A 22,203-nucleotide genomic window follows, 5' to 3' on the forward strand; every position below is an offset into this window, starting at 1 on the left:
TATTTATAACCATATGGAAGCACCACACTACTTAATCGACGGGAAGCAACCTAAATATCTATAAATAGAAGATGACTAAACAAACTATGACAATCTACATGATAAAGTACTATGCAGCTGAGTATCATTATGCAGTTGTAAAATGGTATAAGGAGATATACAAGTGCTATGGGCTGAGTGAGAAAAGCAAGGTGCAGAGGAGTGTAAACAAATGTTAACCTTTGGTGCAAAAGGGAAGATAAAAATGAATGTGTGTTTATGTTTTTTAAAAGGAAGAATCCAAAAACGAATAAAAATGATTCTCTATAGGGGAAGGAAAGGAACAATAAAGACAGAGGATAGACTTCGAAGCTAGACTTAATTGTACACTGTTTTATAGCCTTTACTTTGGAAACATGAAAATGTTTTCATAATTACAAAACAAAATTAATTCAAAAAGAAAAAAGGAGGGAGACACAATGTAGGATCAGAAAGATGAATCCTGCTTAGCCAACATTCACGCTATCAATGTCATTCTCTCAGTGCCACAGAAGTATGAGTCCAACTCTCACTTTACAAATAAACACATCCAATTATCTTGAGTGTGCTAAAGTTCACCTTACTTTGAAAAGCCAATAAATAAATAAGGTATAACTTAGTTCCAAAGAGACCCAGAATAAAATCATTCTTCCAATTTTCTACTTTCAACTACAGTGACTAAAGTGCACTTGTTTCCTTCTAGCTTCTAGAAATTTAATCCAGGCTAGAAGTTAACAGGCAATTTGATAAAATCATTTTCTCAAGTGAACTAAGTTCACTCTCCTAATGCAGTATTAGATGACAAAGCATTAGAGTATGTACACAATATACCAAGAATAACACTAGATTTAGGAAGGTAAAGAACTGATATATCTGAATTATCACATAATTAATGTTTCAAATTAGCTTTAGCCACTATAAATAGTGTTGAGGAAGCCATACCCTCTAAACTGGGAGAAGACAACAAAATTGAAAAAGAATTAAGTAATGATAAATGATATTGTAATGCCTATTAAGTATTTAGCACTTATATTTATTTCCAATCCTTGCTATAATCTTTCCTGGTAGACTGTATCGTTCCATTTTTCAGAGAAAGAAGCTGTGGCCTTAAACAAGGTCAGGAAACTTCCTTAAGGTCAATTAGTGCATGTCTGAGACAAAAATTAAACTAAGACTTTCCAATTCCTAATTCTTTATTAATAATTCCAAAACTGTGGCAGGAAAATGTTATTCTTCTCCAACATAATCAAAATGGAATTATTTCAACTGATAATTTGGTTTCTTCTTTGGCTGTGGTTCTCAAACTTTAGCACGCATTGGGGTCACCTGGAGGGCTTGTTAAATCCAGATTGCTGAGCGTCACTCTGAACGTACCTTATTTCCGATTCAATAGGTCTGGGATTATGCCTGAGAATTCATATTTCTAATAAGGAAAAGATTCTCAGATAGTCTTATTTTGTTGACTTGGAGGATCATACTAGGCTTCTGTATTTTATTAACTTTTAAGCAGCAAGTAAAGATATTCTTCAGAGTTTAATTTAAATATCAGTGGATCTGACTATGCATAGACATTAGAGTTATATCTTTACGTCATTAGTTAAGCCAAGGCTATTCTGTCAGTCCTTTAGTAATGCCACTTAACTTCACAGTGTTACTTCACAGTGTTTACTTCATATTTCACTAAACTATCAAGATGGATATGAAAACAAATTTTTCCAAACAAGAGAAGAAAAGTTTACATCTAGCACAATTAGTTTGTATCTTTAATACTAGGTTTCTCTACCAAATTCTCCAGAGGAATGAACTTTCTGAACCTTCACTGTATTCCAAATGCTCTCCTATACCATGCATTGAACTGGATATTTCTTAATCACTGCCACACATAACCTGAAAGATTCAACCTGGGAGACAGTGCTTTCACCTGCTGGAAATAAGGAGATTGACTCAATCAACTCATGTGACTAATGAAGCTCAGTCTCCTGTTTACTTTTCTCTGTACAGATGTCATTTTTAAGCTAAATAGTAGTCTAATAACATAAAAATCTACATGGATGATTATTATACGGCTATATATTATGTATCCACTTACTATGATATCTGCTAACACAGATTTGGGTTTCATGATTAGTATGCAAAACCTTCTATGTCTTGGGTACTCATTCTGTAGTAGAAAAAAGCACTAGTCTAGGAATCAGAAACGGAGCACCTGGCAATGACCAATTCTGTGACATCAGGTAAGTCACCTAAACTCTCTCTCGATTTTCTCATCTTTAAAATTAAGGAGAAATTTGATAATCACCCTGGTCAACCATAGTTCAGAAATGTTATGCTACAGATTGCTGGCTGCCTTATTCAAATTACAGTTCCATTACTAAGAAGCTATAAACTTTGAACAAGTCACTTCATATTTCACTGTACCTCAGTTTTTTCATCAGTAAAATGTATCATATAATTCATGAGTTACCACATGTAAAGTGCTTAATATAGTTCCCACACATGGGAAACACTCAAATAAGTGACAGGTGAGGCTGCTATCATCATTACCACCAACAGTAAGTTAAGGATCAAGCAAAAAAGCTCTCCACCTATGGCTGAGAATTGTAAAAAGTATAGCACATCCCAGGTAATGAATAGGACAAAAAACACCCACCCGTGTTTCCTTAAAACACCTTCTAAGGAAAGCAACCAGAAGCAGTTCTTCGCCCAATCCTTGCGTCATGTGACCCCATTAACTTTGGCTACATTTCTAAGAATAAGAAACTGGCCTCTGCCAAAGGTAACTATCTTTAGAACTGGACATGAGCAAACCTGGCAGTCCCCAACAGAAGCAACTCGATACTGGCTAATTGCTAACCAATCCAATTCTATTCCCATTTTTGAGGAGCCTGAATATGAGACATAAAATTGGGAACTATAATAGCAGCAGAAGTTGACAACAGCCATGGTAGAAAGAGTGATGAGTTATAGGAAGGTGGCCAGAAAAGGGAGCACAGAGCAGCAGGTAAAGCATCTGAGGGAAACAGCAATTACTAGAGTTGCCAATGAGTCACCAAAGCAAAAACAGTTACTGTTACTTTAACTGGTGAGGAATGACTTTGTGTTACAGAAGTTTTCACAATGTCCCGCAGATCATCAGAAAGGCCTCAGCCTTTTTCCTTACCTCCCACATCGTCTAGAGGTTAGGGGGGGAAAAGGAGGGAAAAAAAGAAAAGGGAAGCAAAAAAGAGGAGGGAAGGAAAAACAAGAAGGAAGCCTTTCCCCCAAGATGGGGGGAAAATCCTCTTCATATCTAAGCTTCATCTCTCCCTACCTTTTCTTAGGATCACCCTGTCAATTTCTCTCATATGTTCAACTGCTTCTTCCCAGCATGATACCTCACATTTCAAGTATTGATCATCTTTAAAATGCACACAAGCAAAACAAAAAACAAACAAACAAACAAATCCCTCCTCAGCCCGAGATCAATCTGCCAGTTATTTCTCATGGGTCAATGACAATGACCTCCTTACTGGTCTCCCTCCCTATCCTCTGACCCCATCCCAATCATAATAAGCCAGAATCAGCTTTTCAAAATACAAACCTTTTCATGTCCTTCTTACAGATATAATTAATGTGAAGTACATATATTTGAGGTCTCTGAAAATTTTAAATACTTGGGAATGGACTTGGGAATGGACAATGAAAACTGGTGAAATCATTTGTTGAACAGATTGCAACGACAGGTAAATTCTCACCATTAAGTGACTGCTAAGAACTGGAGACAAACTTTAGACTGGTAATAATAAATGACATTCTTTTATCACACACATCCTACAGTGTGCAAAAGCCATCTACTGTTGTAGTAATGCATTTTATAGATGTGCTATACACCTGTGCTACCGTAGCCACCAGCCACATGTAGCTCTTAAAATGTAATTAGTCCAAATGAGATGTGCTAAAAGTATAAAATATATTAGATTTTCAATTTCAAAGATTTAGCAAAACAATGTAAACTATCTCTAATTTTTATATGAGTATGTGTTGAAATAAGATTGTTTATATGGAGTGAAATAAAATGTATTACAATTAAGTTCACTTGGTTTTTCTTTTTTTCTAACATGGCTACTAGAAAATTTTAAATTGCATTTGTAGCAGAAATTATATTTCTATTGGACAGCACTGATCCAGGCACTACAACTTATTCAAAACTGGCTCACAGAATAACTTCACTTTCATCCATTTGGACAAATTCAATTATGTTAGCAAAAAGAAATATGACAAACTAGACTTAAATTTCCTCTAAGTTTTTCAAAATTACAAAGGATGACAAGAGACATGATTAGAATCTTTCCACTCCAGTATTTTTATATAACATAGTAGCAGATTTTCACCATTACTTCCTTCACACTTTTTCATGAGGTATAAGAAGGTAATATTTTGGGCCGGGCGCGGTGGCGCAAGCCTGTAATCCCAGCACTTTGGGAGGCCGAGACGGGCGGATCACGAGGTCAGGAGATCGAGACCATCCTGGCTAACTAACACGGTGACACCCCGTCTCTACTAAAAAATACAAAAAACTAGCCGGGCGAGGTGGCGGCGCCTGTAGTCCCAGCTACTTGGGAGGCTGAGGCAGGAGAATGGCGTGAACCCGGGGGGCGGAGCTTGCAGTGAGCCGAGATCGCGCCACTGCAACCTGGGCGACAGAGCGAGACTCCGTCTCCAAAAAAAAAAAAAAAAAAAGAAGGTAATATTTTGAATGTATTAAACATTTATAAGAAAATGCACATTTACAGTCCTATCAAGGAAGCCAACGGGAAATTGAAGGCTACAGATTCAAAGAGAGAAAGAAAATTCATCTAGGTTAGCATGATACCAGACTCTTAATTATTTCATGTAATCCTCAGAAGAGCTTTATGACTTGGGTTCTATACCCTTTCTTTCACTGCTGAGAATACTGATTCAGAGATGTTTTAGTAATTTGCCCAAAGTCATATAGCTAATAAGTGACATGGTCAGGATTCAAATCCAAATCTAAATCCAAAGACCAAGTTGTTGGAAGAAAATGCAACAAAGAAAATAAATTTATGTTCAAAACTGTATTTCCTCAGAAGAAAAAGAGTATCGGGCTGCTTTATAAAACGTAATTAAATATTCTTCAACAGCTCTGCTTGGTTCAATCAAGATTATACACTACACTAGACAACTTGATTAAACAAGAAAGGCCTTAAGCTGAGAGGCCCTCCCCTCAGTGAGTTCAATTTTTCCCCTACTCTATAATTCTCAGAGTTATTACGATCATATGAATTTAATAAATACTAAGAAAGTCACTCACCTGGAACAGTACTACATATTTCTAAATGCCCAATCATTTTTTTAAAAAAAGGAACTAGGAAAAGCCATTAAAAATCTCTGAACAAGACTCTAAGACAACAATTTATTTAGCAAAACTTTTAATAACCACTAGGAATTATTCAATACATGGTGATTTTGAAAAATTCGTATCATGGCAAGGGTCATAACAGTCTTACTCAAATCTAAAAGAGACTCACTTATTTTTTATAGACCCAAATCAGTCCTTAGTAAATTAGACACTTAACTAAAGCAATCATGCCCAACTTACCTCCTAATTAGGCATCTAGGAGGAAAGACAGTGCAACTTGGAAGCAAAACAAATCACCTTAAGTTGCACTATCTGTCCACATTAACATTATATGCACCTCTCCCTCAAAAAATAATTTCATTATCGAGTACACTCTATAGATTCTAGAGAAATAATTATTTGGAAACAAAACATAATTTGTGAATATAATTTGGCAAAAATTCCCTGCTGATAATTAATGATATGTGTAATGAACCTAAATAATATAGAAAGCAAGAAATTCTAGTTTCTTAGCCTACAGCCAAAATGACATTGAGAGGGTCTGGTCCTTTCCTTGATTCATTTTATATTGCCAGGAGTCCTTTTTTTTTTTTTTTGAGACGGAGTCTTGCTCTGTCACGCAGGCTGGAGTGCAGTGGGGCGATCTCAGCTCACTTCTAGCTCCGCCTCCCAGGTTCACACCATCCTCCTGCCTCAGCCTCCCAAGTAGCCGGGACTACAGGTGCCCGCCACCACGCCCGGCTAATTTTTTGTATTTTTAGTAGAGACGGGGTTTCACTGTGTTAGCCAGGATGGTCTCGATCTCCTGACCTCGTGATTCGCCCGTTTTGGCCTCCCAAAGTGCTGGTATTACAGGCGTGAGCCACCGCGCCCAGCCACTAGCAGCACTTTTAAGCAATTGCTATGAGAAATTATTTCTCACAACATTATCCTCACCCTTATTAAAGCAATTCCATGAAACAATTTTAGTCCAAGTCCTGTCATTCCTGAGTAAACTTAGAAAAATTAACCTCTGTGTCTGAATTTCCCTACCTATAAAATGAGAGAAGTGAAGTATAACAACACATATGCCTTCTGCCTCATATTCTGCATTTACGGGAACTGAGGTAAAATAGTTCAGGCCTCATCTTCTCAGGAAGTTCTGTTTCTGCAATATGAAGAACATGCTATTCTTGTTTCTTTAGCATCAAAGCACTTATCACACGTTGTATCTCCCAACCAAAGTGTGCATTATTTGACATCAGAAACTTCTCTTTATCTTGTATCCCAAGTAACTATCACAGTGTCTGATTTTTGGGAGTCCCATATACATTACTAAATAACCTACTCTTATTCCATCTTCAACGGTAACAATCTCTTGGACACAATTGAGTTTGGTCCTCTTTAATCTCCAATGTAGTCACAGTAATTACACAAAATTTTTAAATAACCATAAAGACCTATTAAACTGGCAAGATCTCCATTTTAAATACAATGGCTGATAAAGACTGAGAATATGTTTTGTTTTTCAAATTACACCACTAGGTCCACTCAAAGTCATATTAATCATCTAACCAAAATAACAGAAATTAGATGGTCCACTGGCAAAAGAATTAGATACCAAATGCTATCAGATACCACGGAGGTAAAGACAGTCCTGCTAGTCCAAATTTCACATTATATTTTGTAGCACCATATCTGAGCGATAGGAAGTACATGAAAACATGTTTTGACTGAACTATAGTCAAAAAAAAAGATAATACGCCTAAAGATAGAGCAGTGGCAAGAAACCAAATTACTTCTTAAAGCAATCAGTAGGGCAAAGCACTAAACATTTAGAAAATATAAACATGTCTTACATGGATAGTAAATCCTTAAGAAAGATTTAAAAATAAAGGTGCAATTTTATCCCCACGTGGCAACTTTCCTAGAGCTAGGGATGCTTGCTTGTTTGAGTTAGTCAGTGTTGTGGTTTTTTATCGGGTGAAGCAAGCCTAAGGTAAGTAGCATACTGCAAAAATGCAAATTAACGTATTCCCAAAGCTTGAAAGTAGTAATACATTCTTTTTCTACTGAATATAAACATTTTTCATGGAAATGTTTATAGCTGAATCTCAGGGGAACTTAACCACCACTTAAGAGTTGAGTTCATAAGAAAAAGTTCTATAAACTATACATATTGCAGGCAAACATTTCTGTGTTCTTAGCCTGCTGTTAGGGAGATTAGAGGAAGGAGTAAGTGAAATTTGCAGAGATCTGTATTCCACTAGTAGAGGGGAGTAGGTAAGAAAGTGGGCTCTGGAACCACACAGCTTAAGGTTTGCTTCTCTACCTCCTAGCTAGGTGACCACAGGCAAATTAATTTTTCTAACTTCAGTATTTAGTTGTTGTTGTTGTTGTTGTTGTTGTTATGTTTCTTATATTAATAGTTCCAGGAGTTTTCCTTTTGAATCAGAATAAAGATAGGAATCTTTTTAAATAACAGATAAAGAAAATAAATAATAATGCAAGATTATCTTTTGTTGCAACATGTAATTATTATTTATTTTACCCCTAAGCTGCCTGTATTTTCTAAAGCAGGCTCTAATTTTTTATTAACTTTCACACTTTTTGGTGTTAACAGAAATAGAAACAAAAACAAGACATGCAAATTACTAGTTGCCTTACCAAGCTCAGGGACTTTAGAAGCTATTATATATCATGACTTGAAGTGAGGATAACAGTAAAAAGAACTCCTTTTTATTGTTATGACAAATCACCTTGTGATGTAGGTGTCATATAAATGTTGGAGAGCTGTGCATTTGCTTGGAGATTTTTGAAAAAGACATCTAATGTTCTTTTTGTATATCTGAGCTATTAGTTTTTAAGGTTATGATTACTTTTCAACATCATGGGAGGCTAGCAGGGGATGAATCCCTGATCTCACAAATGAACCTTCCCCCTCTTTGGGTATATTACTGTGGAGAATGCTTGGGTTTGGTGCTACATACTACGATTCTAAGCACTGGCCTAGGAAGTTTAACCACCATTTAGAATTTGTTTTTAAGAAAAAGTGCCAAATCGTGGTAAAATTACACCTAGTTTACCAACTCCTGGTCATAACTGGCCAATACTCCTGATGCTCTTTTCCCATTACCTACCACTTTAACAGTGCTCTCCATATATCCCAAATTATCATATGAGAATTCTAACCACCACTGGAGGATTTCCAGGGATTAAATGGCTGCCATTAGCATGTATATAACTCGGCCATTGCTTATTTCTCTTGAAGAAAGTGGGAACTTACAGTATTTGCCATGTACAGAATGCTTCCAGAATATGCACTGTTTTCACTGTTTGAGAAGCAAAATTCTTTAATAGCTACATATACTAAATTATTTGCATTCAAATGTTTTGTTTTCTTCTATTATCAAATTATAATTATTAATGTATAACTATCACAAATCTCTCCTTCCTAATTTGATTTCAGCACTACTCAAAATGCATAACGCTTTACACTATACCTTAGCCTTTGCTTTAAGAGTTTAAGGTGTTTCAATATTTCTGCTTATATGCAAAAATGTATTATGTAATTCAACTGTATTCTGTAAAATAAATGGAAGTATTTCTTTTAAGGAAGCATTTATTTTTTAAAAAAAGGAAAAGTATCAAGTTGCAAATACAATGTGTTAATAATTACATTCTAAAACCAAGTGTAAAACCTGCCATTAAATTTGTTTTTAAGCATTAAAGCATGCAATGACTTAGAAGCAGCTGCAAAAGTAGCTCTGGCAATTTTAGAAGCTGGGCAAGTTAATATATACTCTGAAAACCTGGTGACTACCAGGTATTTGCAAGCTATTTTTGCATGAAATATGAGGTCTTTTTCAGATAAAATACTTCATCTCCTTTGCACGAACACAAATTAAGAATACTGAGATTTTTGACAAGTGTGCCAAGATCACTCAATGGGGAATGAACAATCTTTTCAACAAATGGTGCTAGAACAACCATTATAACCACATGCAAAACAACAAAGTTGACCTTACCTTATACCAAATACAAAAATTAACTCAAAAGGAATCATAGACCTAAATGCAAGAGCTAAAACTATAAAACTGTGAAGAAAACACAGGGATAAACCTTCTTTACCTCAGATTTGGTGAAGGATTCTTAGACGTGACACTAAAATACCAACAACAAAAAAATAGGTAATTTGAACTTAACAAAAGTAAAAGCTTTTGTGCTTCAAAAGATGTTATCAAGAAAGCAGACAACCCAGAAAATGGGGGAAAAAAAGTCACAAATCACATACCTGACAAAGGTATGTATCCAGGATATATAAAAACTCTTAAAACTCAATAATAAAAAAGACAAATAACCCCATCTAAAAATAGCCAAGGATCTGAACAGACATCAAAGAAAATACGCAAACGCCAATAAGTAAATGAAAAGATCCTCAACATCGTTAGTTATCAGCAGACTGCAAATCAAAACTACAAGACACCACTTCGCCCCCACTAGGATGACTAGAATAAAAAACAGGTAATAGCAAGTGTTAACGAAGATGCAGAAAAATCTACATACTTATACACTGCAAGCAGGAATACAAAATAGTGCAGCCACTTTGGAAACGGGTCTGGACGTTCCTCCATGATTAAACAGAGTTACCATATGACTAAGCAATTCCACTTGTAGATATATATCCCCAAAAGAATTTAAAACAAGTGATCAAACAAAACACTTGTACAGGAATGTTTATAGACACATTACCTGTAATAGCCAAAAAACAGAAAAAACTTAAGTGTCCAGCAACTGATAAAGTAACATTACTAATTCTGAAAAGCACCCAAAGCCAAATGCCAAGGAGAAGGGGATTACTGGATTGCTCTCTGGGTATAGATCTGCAAGGCTTCTGCACAGAAAGGAGAACAGGGGCTTCAACACTAGTCTACTATATGAGGTCAAAAGCTGCAGGACATTACAGACTGCCTCAGTAGGAACAAGTGAACTGAAATGAAAGTTGTAAGGAGACTTGTTACAAGGTTAAATCTAACCAAACTCCATGTCACCTTTTTATATCCTACACCTGGTGAAAGTAGGTAAATTCTCCCTTGTGATTTAAAAACATCTTCCAATATTTGCAAATGTATTACTCCGCTATACCACCAAAAACTGTAGGTCTAAATACAGGCTTAACTCTATCATAGTTTTCGCAAGAAAATGTTACTTTACACTTACTGTTTAGCAATTCTGGTTGAAACAGACAGACTCACTCAGGTCACCCCAAATGCTGGGAGCAGGAAAATATTTTAAAGATACATACAGAAAGAAGAATGCCAGGTTTCACAGAGATTGAAATTCTTCATGACATGGCACATCCCTTCTAGTTAAAAAGCAGCTCTAATGAGGGACAGGAATTCTTGAAAATGGCCTTCAAAAGCCTAGTGAGATGACTGCTATTCCACTGCTTTCGACAAGTACCTTGTTAAGATCAGCCAGCTGGGGCCAGGGTGGCAAGGGTCACATCCTAGAGGACATGATCACAAATGTATAAGCTACCATGAGGGCTGCTCCCTCAGCAGAAGCTGAGGCTCAGAGTATAGCTGGTCTCTGAATATAAAGCATCCTCTCTAGTTGAAATGATCACACTCGAGTCCAATATCCAATATAGTCGATATATTAGAACAGAGAAAATGCAGGAATACCTAGTTTCATTGTACTTCATAGATACTGCCTTTTTTAAAAAAATAAATTGAAGGTTTGTGGCAACCCTGCATCAAGCAAGTCTTGCAGCACTGTTTTCCCAACAACAGATGTGCTCACTTCACGTCTCTAGTGTCACACTATGGTTAATACTCGCAATATTTCAAACTTTTTCATTATCATTATGTCTGCTATGGTGATCTGTGATCAATGATACTTGTTACTATTTGTAATTGTCTTGGGGTGCCACAAACCATGCCCATAACACTGCAAACTTGATCAATGTTGTGTGTCCTGGCCGGGCACGATGGCTCACGCTTGTAATCCCAGCACTTTGGGAGGCCATGGTGGGTGGATCACCTGAGGTCAGGAGTTCAAGACCAGCCTGGCCAACATGATGAAACCCCATCTCTACTAAAAATACAAAAATTAACCAGGTGTGGTGGTGAACACCTATAGTCCCAGCTACTCAGGAGGCTAAGGCAGGAAAATCGCTTGAACCTGCGAGGCAGAGGTTGCAGTAAGCTGAGATCATGCCACTGCACTCCAGCCTTGGAGACACAGAGAGACTCTGTCTCAAAAAAAAAAAAAAAAAAAAAAAAAAAATTGTGTATCCTGACTATTTCACCAACCAGCTGTTCCCCTCTGTCCTTCTTCTTGGGTATCCCTATTCCCTGAGACATAACAATGTTGAAATTAGGCCAATTAACAACCCTACAATGGCCTCTAACTGTTCAAGTGAAAGGAAGAGTCATGCATCTCTCATTTTAAAATCAAAATGTAGAAATGATTAAGTTCAGTAAGGAAGACAAGCTGAAAGCCAAGACAGGCCAAAGCTAGACTTCTTTGGGCCAAAGAGTTGTGAATGCAAAAGAAAAGTTCTCAAAGGAAATTAAAAGTGCTACTCCAGTAAACACACAAATGATAAGAAAACGAAACAGCCTTCTTGTAGTATGAAGCAAGGTTGAGCAGTCTGGATAGAAGATTAACCACAACATTCCCCTAAACCAAAGCCTAATCCAGACCAAGACCCTAACTCTCTTCAACTCTATGAAGGCTCGGAGAGGTGACGAAGCTGCAGAAGAAGAGGTAGAAGCCAGCAGAGGTTGGTTACGAGGTTTAAGGAAAGAAGCTGTCTCCATAACATAAAAGTGCAAGGTGCAGTGGCACGATCTCAGCTCACTGCAACCTCCACCTCGCTGGTTCAAGCAATTCTCCCGCAGAGTCTTCCGAGTAGCTGGGACTACAGGCACCTGCCATCACACCCAGCTAATTTTTGTATTTTTAGTAGAGACAGGGTTTCACCATGTTGGCCAGGCTGGTCTCAAACTCCTGACTTGAGGTGAACCACCTGCTTCGACCTCTCAAAGTGCTGGGATTACAGGCGTGGGCCACCACGCCCAGCCTAAACAACTGATTTTCAAAAGGAGGTGAAACAGTCTTATATTGGAAGAAGATGTCATCTAAGACTTTCTGAGCTAGAGGCAGGACACGTCAATGCCTGGCTTTAAAGCTTCAAAGGACAGGTTTACTCCTTTGTTAGGGGAAAATGTAGCTGGTGACTTTAAGTTGAAGCCAATGTCCATGTACCACTCCAAAAATCCTAGAGCCCTTAAGAATTATGTTAAATCTACTTTGCTTGTGCTTTAGAAACGGAACTACAAAGCTTGGATGAGAGCACATTCGTTTGCAGCATGGTATACCGAATATTTTAAGCCCACTGTTGAGACCTACTGCTCAGAAAAAGATTCCTTTCAAAATATTACTGCTCAATGACAGTGCACCTGGCCACCCAAGAGTACTGATGAAGATGTACAAAGAGATCAATACTGTTTTCAGGCATGCTAACATAACATCCCTTCTGCAACCCACAGATCAAGGAGTCATTTCAACTTTCAAGTATTAGTATTTAAGAAATAAATTTCATAAGGCTATGGCTACCATAGATAGTGATTCCTCTGATGGATCTGGAAAAAGTCAATCAAAAATCTTCTGGAAAGGATTCACTATTCCAGATGTCATTAAGAACATTCATGATTCATGGGAGGAGGTCAAAATGTCACCATTAACAGGAGTTTGAAAGAAGTTGATGCAAACCCTTAGGGATGACTCAGAAGGGTTCAAGATTTCAGGGGTGGAAGTAACTGCAGATATGGTAGAAACACTGAAAGAACTAGAATTAGAAGTGGAATCTAAAGATGTGACTAAATTGCTGCAATCTCATGATTAAAATTAAACAGATAAGGAGTTGCTTCTTATGGATGAGCAAAGAAAGTGTTTTCTTGAGATGAAATCTACTCCTGGTGTTAAATCTATAAATTACACCTTGGGCAGTATGGCCATTTTCAGGATATTGATTCTTCCTATCCACGAGCATGGAATGTTCTTCCATTTGTTTGTGTCCTCTATTTCATTGAGCAGTAGTTTATAGTTCTCCTTGAAGAGGTCCTTCACATCCCTTGTAAGGGATTTTATTCTCTTTGTAGCAATTGTGAATGGGAGTTCACTCATGATTTGGCTCTGTTTGTGTTACTGGTGTACAGGAATGCTTGTGATTTTTGCACACTGATTTTGTATCCTGAGACTTTGCTGAAGTTGCTTATCAGCTTAAGGAGATGTTGCAAGGATCTAGAATTAGAAATACCATTTGACCCAGCCATTCCATTACTGGGTATATACCCAAAGGATTATAAATCATGCTACTATAAAGACACATGTACACGTATGTTTATTGCGGCACTATTCACAATAGCAAAGACTTGGAACAAACCCAAATGTCCATCAGTGATAGAATTAAGAAAATGTGGCACATATACATCAAGGAATACTACGCATCCATAAAAAAGGATGAGCTCATGTCCTTTGCAGGGACATGGATGAAGCTAGAAACCATCATTCTGAGCAAACTATCACAAGGACAGAAAAACAAACACTGCATGTTCTCACTCACAGGTGGGAACTGAACAATGAGAACACTTGGACACAGGGTGGGGAACATCACACACCAGGGCCTGTCGTGGGGTGGGGGAGGGGAAGGGATAGCATTAGGAGGAATACCTCATGTAAATGACCAGTTAATGGGTGCATGACACCAACATGGCACATGTATACATATGCAACAAACCTGAACATTGTGCACATGTACCCTAGAACTTAAAGCATAATAATAATTTTTTAAAAAAAAGAAAGAAATCTACTCCCGGTGAAGATGTTTGTGAATATTGTTGAAATGACAGCAAACAATTGAGAACAGCACATAAAATTAGTTGATAAAGCAGTGGCAGGGTTTGAGAGGACTGACTTCAACTCTGAAAGAAGTTCTATTGTGGGTAAAATGCTATCAAACAGCACAACGTGCTACAGATAAATCTTCCATGAAAGGAAGAGTCCACTAATGCGGCAAACTCCATCACTGTCTTATTTTAAGAAACTGCCACAGCTACCCCAACCTTCAGCAACCACCACCCTGATCAGTCAGCAACCATCAACAATAAGGAAAGATGCTCTAACAACAAAAAGATTAGGAGTCGCTGAAGGTTCTGATGATCGTTAGCATTTTTTCGCATTAAAGTATTGTTAAATTAAGGTATATACACTTTTTAGATATGTTACTGCATACTTAATACAATACAGTATACTATAAACATAACTTTTACGTGCACTGGGAAACAACAAATTCACATAACTTGCTTTATTGCAGTATTCACTTTATTAAGGTGATCTGGAACCAAACCTGCAATATCTCTGAGGTATGTCTGTATGCATCTCTATAGGTTATCCAACTTCTGCTTGAATTTCCTGCAAGTGCTGGAGAATGCCCTACCAAAAGACCATTGTCAGGCCATGCTAGCAGATTTTTAAATATCTATTTGGACAAAATTTACCTTCAAGTAAACTTTGCCAGTTAACCTTAGATTCTTTTTCTAAAGCAACAAATAACAAGTTTATTCACATAACTAAGAACCCTTTAGGTATCTGATGAGAGCTCTCCTATTTCCCTTTAGCCCTCTGTAGACTAAATCTGCTGAGTAATTGAAACTTAAATTGTTCTTCCTATAACTTGATTCCAGTCCCATGACCATTTTGACTGTCCTCTTTGGGCATATCCTAGTATTTTCACAGCACTCTTTAAATATGCACTTGCAATTAAGAACAATACCCAGCTATTAGACCAGAATACTGTAGGATTATTAATTTTAAGGAACTGATCACTAATTTCATTAAGCCAATATATATTTTTCAGCAACTGTATCACACTGGTGGTTCATATTAAGGAAACAACCAATAAATTATTTGGATCTGCATTTATCACTATTAAATATTAATTGTATTCCAAAAAATCTTTTGGTAATATCAGCATAAGAACAGTTTAGTTTCAAAAATTTCATAATCGCCATCATCTCATATGACTGTAGTTAAAGCTACAGGGCCAAAATAAAACTGTGTTCAAATCCTAGTTTTGTCACGTGGCACAGCAGCCTCCTACGGCAGCAGCCTTCCACTGGCCATATGAGATGCTCAACCCAGACAAAAAGTTTTCTAAATATCTTAAGAATATTGACCATCGCAACTGACACTTCACCCTAAATAAAGATTGTCTCAAAAAGAATGACGAATGTGGTTCTTAAAGCATGGTTTGAACTCTGGTAAGATTAAAAAGAAACTGTTAAGGGAGAGCCTGGACTAAAGAAACAGTTCAAAATAAATAGAAACTTCGGGGCTCCGAATTTTTAATGGGCAAGAAGCAGGCTAAAAATGCTACTCAGCTGCAACAGGGCTCATTCTTAAAGAAAAAAATAAAGGACCTCTCAGAGGGTGGAGCCAAAAGCAGAAGAAAATAACAGGTGAAGGAACCAATACCAGGTAGCAGAACTGGGCCCTAATCAAGAAACACTCATTGTCCCCAATGTAGGGGACCCGAACATGTGCCTGGCTAGATTTCAGAATTGCTATAGATCCGCAACTGCTACACGCCTCCCACTCTTTCCCTGTTTGAATGGGAGTGTCTACTGAAGTTATCCTACGACTGCCTTGCCATTTTATGCTGGGTGTATCTTCAGTTCATAGGTCTGTCTCCAGTCAAGAAGTGGGGCCTACTGCTTGCCAGTCCTTTTAAAATCTAGGCTGAACTTGTGCCTTGTTTTGACCAACAGAATATAGCAGAAGTGGCATATGACTCAAGAAGCCTTGTAGCTTCAGCTCTTGCCTTCTGGGAGCACTGCTGCTACTATGCACAAAGCCCACTTATTACTAGTAGAGAGGCTACATGAAAGACAGCCAATTGCTGTGCCCACTGACATCTCCAGGTAACCAGCAGGCACTTGAGTTAAGGACATCTGAAACCATAAACCAGGTGACTGAAGCCACTTGAGTAACTCCAGAAAAGAATATTAAAAAAGAGAAAAAACCTGCCCAGCTAAGTCTAGCTCAAATAACAGAATCGTGAGCAAATAATTGTTATTGTAAGCCATTATATTTTGGGATTGTTATATAGCAACAGATAAGTGAGACAGTGGTAAATAATGATGTATCTTACAAAGGATGGCATCTTAAGTTGATGAACTATAACAGCAGCTCGATATGTGCTTTTTAAAAATATTAACATGAGGAAAAATGAGCAGGAATTCATGCAGTTGACATGAACGTAAAATAACACACGCCCACAAACTACAACCACTATGTTCTGGATTAACGTTAAAAGATAGTTTTCAAAGTGTGACAATCACAAAGGAAATCCTCAGAATACTTTCCTAGTGCTATCCAACCTCCCAACTCAAAATTGTTTATCTTTTTTGTTTGTTTGTTTTTGGGGTTTGTTTTTCTTCTTGAGACAAGGTCTCACTCTGTTGCCCTCCAGCCTCAGTCTCTCAAGTATCTTAGACTACAGGTGTGCACCACCACACCTGGCTAACTTTTAAATTTTAGTAGAGATGGGAGTCTCACTATATTGCCCAGGCTGGTCTCAAATTCTTGGGTTCAAGCAATCCTCCTGCCTTGGCTTCCCAAAGCACTGGGATTACAAGCATGAGCCATCATGTCCAGCCTCAAAATTTTAAACAGATAAGGGAGGAGTGAAATCAACTTGTAAGTATCATTGTCAATGTAAATGAAATCGATGGATGACATTCTTGATGTTACAAAATGAAAATTAAGGTCTGAATGTTTGTGTTTCCTTAAAAATCACATGCTGAAACCTATTACCAACATGATGGTATTAGAAGATGAAGCCTTTGGGAGGTGATCAGGTCAGCAGTGCTCTGCTCTCAAGAATGGGATTAATATCCCTATTTTTAAAAAAAGGCCCCAGAGGCCAAGTGTGGTGGCACACATCTGTAATCCCAGCACTTTGGGAGGCTGAGGTAGGTGGATCACTTGAGGCCAAGAGTTCAAGGCCAGCCTGGCCAATATAGTGAAACCCCGTCTCTACTGAAAATACAAAAATTAGCTGGGCATGGTGGCACACACCTGTAATCCCAGCTACTCAGGAGGCTGATGCACGGGAATTGCTGGAGGTGGAGGTTGCGGTGAGCCAAGATCGCACCACTGCACTCCAGCCTAGGCAACACAGTGAGAGACTCCATCTCAAAAAAAAAAAAAAAAAGGCTAGGCATGGTGGCTCATGCCTGTAATCCCAGCACTTTGGAAGGCCAAGGCAGGCGAATCACAAGGGCAAGAGATCGAGACCATCCTGGTCAACATGGCAAAATCCCGTCTCTACTAAAACACAAAAAATTAGCCGGGCATGGTGGTGCACGCCTGTGTCCCAGCTACTCAGGAGGCTGAGGCAGGGGAATTGCTTGAACCCAGGAGACGGAGATTGCAGTGAGCCGAGACTATACCACTGCACTCCAGCCTAGCCAAAGAGCAAGACTCCATCTCAAAAAGAAAAGAGAAAAGAAAAGAAAAGAGAAAAGAAAAGAAAAGGGCCCCAGAGAGCTGCCATCCCCTTCTGCCATGTGAGGACACAAAGAAGATGCAATCAATGAGGAAGAGGCCTTCACCATACACTGAATCTGCTGGGACCTTGATTCTGGACTTCATAGCCTCCAGAGTTCTGGGCAATAAATTTCTGTTGTTTATAAATTACCCACTGTGAGGTACCATATTTTGTTATAGCAGCCCAAACAGACTAAGACAAAAGAATAACACACTTGAATTATGGGTCTTTTTCGATTTTCAACTTCAACTCTTAGAATGTCACTAGATTACTGTAACTTAAAAGATAACCTGAGAATGCTGAATTTTAGGCCATTTCTAAAAAAAAAAAAAATTTCAATAGACTAAAATTAATTTTTTTGAGGCCAAAACAAAATGGACACTATGCTCAATTTTAATATGGAGACATTTTATTAGGGAGGAACTACGTGTCATGAAAAAGCACTAGAATTCAGACAACCTTGGTCTAGTCCAGCAGGCTGACATAGGCAAAGCACTTAATTACTTTTAGCTTTGATTCCTTGACTATGATCAGTCAAACAGTTACTATCAGCACTCCAGAAGAGCCAAAAGGAACATAAATTTCACCGAAATCATAGCTAAGCATACAGAGATTATTAAACATAATTTTCTTTTTGAGACGAGTCTCACACTGTCACCCAGGCTGGAGTGCAATGGCGTGATCTTGGCTCACTGCAGCCTCCACCTCCCGGGTTCAAGCAATTCTCCTGCCTCAGCCTCCCAAGTAGCTGGGATTACAGGTGCCCGCCACCACGCCCAGCTAATTTTTTGTATTGTTGGTAGAGATGGGGTCTCACTATGTTGGCCAGGCTGATCTCGAACTCCTGACCCCGTGATTCGCCCGCCTCGGCCTCCCAAAGTGCTGGGATTACAGGTGTGAGCCACCGCGCCCAGCCATTAAACAGAATTTCTTAAATTACTACTAATACTAAATATTAGTACCTAATTAAAACCACCATACATTAAGCTCTTATTATATGCTAAATGTATGTTCATCTAATCCTATTTACAATCCTATAGAGAATGTACTATTACCCTATTTTACAAAATAGTAAACTGAGTCTTAAAGAGGTTAAGTAACTTTCCAAGGTCTCACAACCAGTTAGCGACAAAGCCAGGATCAAGCCCAGATCTTTTCAAATTCTTGAGCCAAAACTTTTTAATCCTATCCTCTGCTGCCTCCCGACAAGAGCCTCAACTCTAACCTCCAAATACAAAACAAGAATTTTGGTATCAAAAATGTAACCAGGGAGCACATACAGCGTCACCAGCAATGGACTAGAAATCAGGAGACCTAAATTCTAATGCCAGTTCTATACTACCTACACATGGGCATAAGACAATGAGCAAGCGTGCCTCTGTGGGCTTCGTTTTTTAATCTTTGAGATCTGACTGAATATATTTCAAGAATTTGCCTTCCTAGCTGTGAAATTCTAATTCTCCTCAGAATTTAAAAATTACATTAATTTAAATGTTATTTCCATAATGAACTATCCTATTCAATCAATTATCATATGTTAATATGCAAAAGCATATTAGAAAGCATGAAGATTTTCTGACCACTTACTAATTTCTCCCTCCTATGAACAAACTGCACTTGTTCTGGCACTTAACCATACACTCTTATGCTGACTTGTAAGAGCCTATATTGCTGACCTCTCCTGGTTATTAAACTCTCCCCTTTTATTAATTTTCCAAGCATATTTGTCTCACTGTTAGACTAATAGCCATAAGGACAGAGATATTTCTTCAGTATTTGTTGAATGAATAAATAAACTCAACAGAAAACAAAGGACATACAGCAATTCTTCCATAATTACATGTTGACTATATAGAAAAATTTTTCCCTCTCTAGCTTTAAAACCCCATTTTAACAGCTCAAGAGTGGATCTTCAGAAACTTCTACATACTTAATCATCTATTTTATTTTGTACCACTAAGATTTCCAGTTATTCCAAGTTTCTTGATGTGTAATGAAAACCATTCAAATTTCATAAAACCATTCACTGAGCCTAGCACAACCACTAGAATATAAAGCAAGGGCTCAACCAAAAAAAAGAAGAATTGAATCCAGCAAACAACCTTAAAACAACCAATAAAATCAAGTAAACCACTATGGTTATATTATATAAGGAGAACAGACTCAAACTACTTTCATAATATGGCTCAAACAAAGATGCTTGCAAAAGTATTCCTAACATAAAAGTGAAGGAAAATAAATGTTAAAAAATGAAAAAGGCAATGGAAACCAAATAGGATTTAATAAAAAAGAAATCAGCATAGTTACCAAATGCGAAATATCATATACTTGAAAATAAGAGCTTTATCTTCAAATACTGAAAATAAAAAGATTTGAAAAATGATCGACCAGGCACGGTGGCTCAGGCCTGTAATCCCAATACTTTGGGAGGCCGAGGTGGGCAGATCACAAGGTCAGGAGTTCAAGATCAGCCTGGCCAACACAGTGAAACCCCAACTCTTATAAAAATACAAAAAGTTAGCCAGGCGTGGTGGCAGGCACCTGTAATCCCAGCTACTAGGGAGGCTGATCATAAACTAACACAAAGGAGTCTGGGAACATTTCAGATTTAAGTAGAGTATCAGAAATGTTATTTCAAAAATCACTTTTACATAAATATAAGAAAAAGGAAAAAGACAAAATATAGATATTAAACTACACTTTTGAGAGGAGGAGGAGCAGGTGAATATAAATGGAAATGGAAAAATAAAGGGTCAGACACACTGACAGTGCTGTAACAGTCACCAAAATCAAAGAAAGATCATAAGCAGAAATGTGTGCACAACCAAGTCTCCCTTAGACCTAAATGAACTGTCCCTGAAGCATTTTTCAAACCTGAATAATCAGTGTCCTGAGTCCATCCACTTACAAAGATTTATAATGTTATGCCACAATGAATATTTAAAACAACTCCTAGGTTTAGAATTACTACAGCAACTTTATGAATGTCACAAGAGGAAAAGTGTCATAGCAATATTAGATGTCACAAAAGGACAGTCTGGGCTAAGATGAAGACAATGTCTTGCCCTAACAAGAAAGCCAGTTAATATGAAATGAACCATGAAATGGAATGACCAAGTAGAAAATACACTGCCAAATCGTCAGATGCTGAATAAACAGTGTCAATGAATTATCTGAATTAGGAAAGGCTAAAAGGTTCTTGATGTTTTATCTTCAAAATATTTTAAAATAACACCCATTTAACAATTTATGAACGGTCTCTTTAGAAGTCTACCATTTAAGAATAACCCGATTTTCCACAACATGGAAGCAAGTCCAATACTAATTGAAAAAAAACTGCCAGGGGAAAAAAAAAAATGTCTTAAAATGCAACCATGTCACTAAAAGGTGCAGGACAGTTGTACTGAATTTTCTTAAGTAACATTAGGGACAATGAAAGAGTGACTGAGTCTAACTCTACACTGCTACAAAGTGAGTGGAGTTGTCAATAATAATCAGGATCATTTCATTAAAATAATCCTCCTTGGAATTATCAGGCATTTAATAATCAGAGCAGAAATATTTTTCCTCTTCCAGGATTCTTAATGAAAGATAAGATCAGGACTAAAAAGATGTAAACTCAACAAGCCAGAAGTGACACCTGTGTGACCACAAATTAAGAGTTAGTTTTATTCTGTGTGATTGCAAATTAAAGTTACTATTGCACACGGCCGGGGGGGATTGAGAAACAACTTCAACCAACAGTTGGAAACAAATTACACGTGCTAACAGTTACACTCATTAGGAAATCCAGAATACTTTCAAAGAGAGTTATTTAGATGTTGCATTCATTTAAACGCAGGCGACGAACATCTCAGCCGCCTTCCTTTGCAGGATTCTGTGCCAAGCCCTTCCGAAGCTGTTGATAAGGTCGACTCCAAGAAGAAAAGCAGCTCAAGTGGGAAATGGTATCCTCATGTGGCCCAGAGAACCGGTGACGCACTAGGTGCTTGGAAAATATCCCATCGTTTACCTTGCTAGAAGCAGCTGGGTAGGGAAGAGGTCGTCCACGTGCACTATTGTTTTCCAGCTATGTTTATTTATTTTTAACTTCTGCTTTGGTATCAATACCCTCAACCTCAGCCTAACGAGGAGAGGGGGGATGGCAGCGCCACTGGTGGTATTTGGGTGCAACACAAGTTTAAAAAATGAAAACACAACCTTTTTTTTTTTTTTAATTGCAGTA

The 22,203-nt window shown here is 37.8% G+C and overlaps 1 protein-coding gene across 3 annotated transcripts in view; it reads right to left on the reverse strand.

Annotated features, from left to right (window-relative positions):
* Positions 1–22,203, reverse strand: part of SCAMP1 (secretory carrier membrane protein 1) — a 125,812-nt gene that overhangs the window by 102,902 nt on the left and 707 nt on the right. The gene's annotated exons all lie outside the window — the stretch shown is intronic.

The sequence above is a fragment of the Chlorocebus sabaeus genome, chromosome 4 (assembly GCF_047675955.1).
Source record: "Chlorocebus sabaeus isolate Y175 chromosome 4, mChlSab1.0.hap1, whole genome shotgun sequence".
NCBI lineage: Eukaryota > Metazoa > Chordata > Mammalia > Primates > Cercopithecidae > Chlorocebus > Chlorocebus sabaeus.